Source organism: Carassius carassius, chromosome 11, assembly GCF_963082965.1.
Source record: "Carassius carassius chromosome 11, fCarCar2.1, whole genome shotgun sequence".
Lineage (NCBI taxonomy): Eukaryota > Metazoa > Chordata > Actinopteri > Cypriniformes > Cyprinidae > Carassius > Carassius carassius.
In genome coordinates, this window is record NC_081765.1 from 7,393,713 (window position 1) to 7,399,712 (window position 6,000).

Below are 6,000 nucleotides of genomic sequence, written 5' to 3' on the forward strand. Positions count from 1 at the left end.
ATTGTAAGATATAAACTCACAATTGTGAGGGGGGGGAATCTGAATAATGAGATAAAATGTCAAAGTTACCTTTTTCTTTTTTTTCTTTCTTTCTTTCTTTCAGCGGAAACAAGCATCTATAGTACAAATTTTTACACTGTACACAAAAAAAAAAAAAAAATCCTGAAAAACACAAAACAGCACACCTGTTTTTAATTTTTCAGCATTGATGACAATAGTAAATTGGCTGATTTACTGATTTACAGAATTATTTCTGAAGTTCATGTGATGCTAAAGACTGGAGCAATGATGCTGAAAATTCAGCTTTGCATCACAGGAATAAATTACATTTTAAAATGTCATTTAAATAAAACCTTTAATCAGATAAATGCCACAGCATAAGAGACTTTAAAAAACATGAAAGAAAAAAAAAATCTTACAGACCCTAATCTTTTGAATGGTTATACATAAAACCAACATGAAAGGTTGAATAATAACTTGCCACATGCATTTTAAAATAGGTTTTGTAAGGTTTCTACTCTCCTCATTTTTGCACATCCTTATTTTTCATTGACCCATATCCATTACATACAGTAGTTTTTATTTTTCTTCATACTTTCTCTCTATGTTTTTTTCCTTTAATAAATCTTATTCTGGTCATCAGATGATTATTAACAGTCAGACACTATCTAATTAGTGGGATTTAACTGCTCGGTAAGGTTTCAGTCATACCACTGTTCAATACCAAACAAACTAAAATAACTTGCAAATCTCTAAGATATTTGGCACACACCGTACCCATTGACAGCCACAAAGAAAGCATTTAATTAGAGGAAGTAATTTTTGCCATCCATTAGAGGTAAGTCTAAGACTCCTGTAGTTTCATTGTGCAATTAAAAAAATTTCCATTAAAATCATAGTCTTCCACTCATTGGCTTATTTGTTGGAACGGAGGCCTGTTTGAACAAAGCAGGCATTGTTTGGGATAGGCCATGGTATCTGAAAGGGAAATCTTTGGATCAGATTTCTCCAAAATATGAAAAAAATATATCCACAGTAAATCTAACAATGAAAATGAGTGTTTGGGAAACGTGACAGTGCTTTCTGGCAAAGTGAAGGCTTCCTAGGGAAAGTTTTAGTTTTAGCACTGCACACATGGCACATATGGCTCCGCTAGTTTGCAGGCTTCTGTTCTCAGAAGAATATGGATCATCTGAGAAGGCCAAGTTACAGCCCTCTATCGATAAAACATTTCATACCCTTACAGATATAGTTAGGTTTGTAATTTATTGTGTGATATTAATGCAACCTATATTTAGAATTCCAAGGCAGTCAAACATGGCTGTTCAGCAGGATGAATGATGCCGGCTCGACTCGACTCGACCTAGAGAGCTTGAGAAGGAGCAGATGTGCTGCTGCAGATGTGCCTGATGTTCACAGGAAGAGCAGGGGAGAGCAGGCCATTGCTCCTTGGTTCAGAGGCAATTAATTCAGTATGTGGGATGCAGCTCAATTTGTTCAGCAGGTGATCTGCTGCCGCTCTGCTCCAGAAGGACTCGTGTGGGTTGAGGATAATGAAATGAAATGTAAAGCAGGCATGCAGGTATAAGCACAATGCCTTTGACTCACTGTATCTTTCCCACAGAAGTATAACAAGGCCACAGGAGTGTTGTGTGTGATAAATTTAAAAAGGTCTGATGGGGTAGGTGAACTACATTACTCATGTCAGATGGGTGCTTTTATGTGCTCCTCGGATACTGAACTGGGATTCCTTATGAGGACGGTTAGTCAAACACCTGGTACACGGATATGAGATCCAATGGGCATCTCTAGTAGAAATGCCATTTTTTATTATTTAGTTTAAATGTTTTTTTGTTTGTTTGCTTTTTTTATGAGTTAAAAGTTCAAATGATTTTAACTCCATATAATGGTCTTAAATGGTGAAGTGGTTTCAATGAAGCTTCGAAAAGCTCTGCACGATCCCAGCTGAGACATAAGAGCCTTATCTAATAAAAAGATGGATCATTTTCTTAAAAAAAAAAAAAAATAATAATAATAATAATACAAATTTCAACTAACTTTTTTAACCACAAATGCACTGTATGATCTCATGAATAATTTTAACCACAATTACAATACATCATAATGCTTATCTATTTATTGTTATACCTTTGGACAATATAGTGCATTTAAAAACATATAACAAACAAACCTTCATATATTATAATGCATTTAGATTTTTACATCAACATTCATTCAAAAAACCGTTTCTTTGGAAGAAAAAGAAACAGATTTCCAGTATGGTCTCAGAGCAGTTAGGACAGCACGGTATATGTCGTAGAGTTCAACTCTAATGATTACAGTCTGATTTCATGGCTGGCTTCATTCCAGCGGGGTTGTGTGAGTAGGTCATAATAATCTCATGCTATGGTAAGTTTCAGTTCAAAGTGGTGAAATTTTAGAAGGTTTTGTGCAGGCTTTTTCATGAATTTCAAAAACAAATTGCAAAAGAGTCCACTGTCCTCAACAGTGCTACAAGTAGGGGATTAGGGGAGCTCCTCCGAGACAAAGTAGGTGGCAAGACTTTGAAGTCAAACAACCTCTAAACTTCCGCTCATGTGCAACAGATCAGATGACGAGAATGACAAACAAGGCAGCTGAGTTTTCTTGAAAAAAAAGCCTCCAGCTGTTTGCAGCTGTAGCACAAAGCAGTACAGCACCTTGCAAAGCCATAAGCAGCCTTTCTTTTGGCAGTCTCAGGGCTGAGTGAACGTCGTCCACATAGGTCACATCCTGGAAAGAGTCGTGGGTCAGTGATAAAGTTGGCATGTCATGTATTTATCATTTACTTGTTTTTCTGTCCTCAAAGACACTAGGATTCAAGAAGAAAAAAGTAGAAGTGAATCAATGCCACAACCTCTGTTTCAGTTTCAATAGATGCTTGTGCGTTGTGCTGAAAAAGAATTATTATTATTTTTATTTTTATTATTTGTTTTAATTTTTTGAGTTAGATTTTTAGTAAAATAACTCAGAAAATATATTTTGAAGATACTGTATCTTTAGTTCCTTTTTCTGACCTAATTTGAGATATATATATATATATATATATATATATATATATATATATATATATATATATATATATATATATATATATATATATATATATATATATATATATATATATATATATATATATATATAGTGGTTTATATAGTGAAAAGTCAATATCACTCCAAGTAAGAAACAGGTCGGGGGATTAAGCACGCTTCTCTGTTCTTGTCTGCTTAACAAATGATCTGTCGGATGCGCAGGGGAAATTATCATCACAAATGCTCCACAATGAGGTTTTTCCGCTTACGGCCGAGGAAAGAATCTTTTCTTTCCATCTCTATTTCATACAAATCTCAAGGTATTAAATATTACGCCGTGACATTCTGCACAATTAATATTGCATCTTTGGGAAGCATATTAATCTCTCTGATGGCTTGTTTGTTTTTGTTTTGCTTTTTCTCTTGCACCACAAATATTTGAATTGGAGATGAAGTCAAAGGATCACTTGTTTCAAACTCAGATCTGTGCGTCTTGTTTGGCTGGCTTTCATGTCCCAGTTAGCCCCTGCTGGTAGATGCAGTAACGCACGTCCTGATTTTGCTGAGTTAGATGTGTTCCAGGGTCAACATATTTTGTTGACCCTGGAACAACATTTTACTCCAAAAATGTATTCTTAACCATATCCCTACACCTAAACCTAACCTTAACTATGAGTAACCCCTAAAATCAGAGGAAATGATAGATGAATGACACTGATGTACAAGCACCAAACAGTGATTTTAAGCATAAACTTCACAAAATCTATAAACTGGTTCTTCAAATCTGATTGGTTAATCACAATGTTGTTCCAGGGACAACAAAGATGTTGTCCCAGGAACATGTCTCACTTGGTAAAATCAGGTTCTGCATGCAGTAACTACATCATTCGGGATGCAAAAGCATCCCTCTCAATTGATGGCTGCTTAAAAGTAGCCTTGCATTTTGATTAAATACTTAAATCTAATATATAAATATATATTTAACTATATATAAATTGAAAAAATACATGATTGATTGATGAAATCTGTCTCCAAAAATACGTTTGTACAATATATCTAGCCTCTTTCTCGCACCTCACACCTCACATTTGCTACTGAATTGTGTTGATAAACATAAATATGCCTATTGATGATCATTTGCAGCATGAAAAATGTATTAATATAAAAAAGTTTTTGCAAGTAAAATTTATATATTTTCTTTTAAACACTACACAATTATATTGTTTTTTTTTTCATAAATAAAACATTAAGCTTTAAGATAAAATGGTTTAAGATAGATTTCCTTGCATTCTTTAGTTCATGTAAAATCTTACATTTCAAAGAATTCAAAATTGGTTAATGTCGTAATAACATGATAATAATACAGTTATAATAAAAAGAGCTGTTTTGTGTATTTACTCTACAGTGAAACGTAACTGATCAGATACAATATGGTTTAAGTTAGAAAAATGTTTATTCCAAACCGACCCGGGAATGCAAAAGTTGCATATAGATTTTGAATGCATTATGAGGGTTAAGAGTTCAGAAAGTCTCTATAGCCCCTTTCACACTGCACATCGGACCCGGCAAATTGCCGGAACATTGCCGGGTCCCCTTCTGTGTGAAAGCAAACACGTCCCAGGATTGATTCCGGGATTGATCCTGGGTCGGGGACCTAGTAACATTGCCATGTTCAGTGCCGGAACGAGCTCTGTGTGAACAAAAGCCAGATCTAATCGCAGTGTGAAAGGGGCTTATTGGATATAAAGTATGCAGTTTCTGCAGAACTATATATAGTGTCATCTAGCTGAATAAGAACATAAAGCATATTTCCAAACAGCCTTTGCAATCTTTACACACATCACGCACTTGCAATTATTCTTATCTTACCATATCTTACAAGAACTAACATGTGTGGCAAAAACTTGAAGAAGAAAAAACTCAGCAAGTTTGGCATCTAGATTAAAATCCAAACCTTCCATTAAATTCCTCCATCTTGTAAAAACACTCGCCAATGTTTATCCTTGTTTTATGCCATTTTCTTTCTCAAATCTTTGATTTTGAAATTCGAAATCTGAATTTGTTTTCCCATGATACATGTTAGCAGGCTCTAAACACCCTCTGGCTCAGCTCACTAGTAGCCACGCCCCAAACTCTTGCTATTGGTTGAGTAAGAGCAAGACACATTTGGGGTGAGTTAATACTTGTATTATAGTCCGTGAACAATAAACTGTATTAAGAGAAGGTGTTTTAGCAAAAAAAATCTTACAGGTAGTGTATCTGCTGCAGGACCAGGTAAGTGATAATGGTTCCAGATAGCTCTATGCAGACCTCCTTGGTTTAAGGCAGATGTTATTGTTTTTTTCATGTCTTAAAGATTTACCAGATGATTCTGTGACTGATTATGTTGAATCATCTGAAGTGGGACAACTGAAAACCACTCTAGCACACTTACTCATTTTCCAAAAATTTGCCACGGAGATGAAGAACAGACGTCTTCACTTCCATGGTCCAGAGCAGACATCCTTTTCCCCGGTTTGAGAATTAGCTTGGGTCCATTACATCACTGCTGCTTTACGATATGCATGTCGACATGAACTAATTATGAAACCCTAATCTGTACATCCCACAACAATACATCACGGCAAGGGTTTTTAAGCGTAACAGCTATTGAATGCAGGCGTAATTACATTTGTCCTGAGTTTGCAGATTAATACTACGGTTGTCTTCAGAGTGAGGCTAATAAGTACAGAGAGCAACAGCTGGGTTTGTGATGTCTGTCGCGAGCGCAGCCTCCATCTTCACAATGATAATTGATTTCAGACAAAGGATGAGTGATTTGAAGAGGCTGCTCGTCACACAATAACCGAGCCCGGCTACCACAGCTCGAACTCGTCTCCGGGCGAGATGCTCTTGATTATGACATTTCATTGGCACCACCAATGCTTCT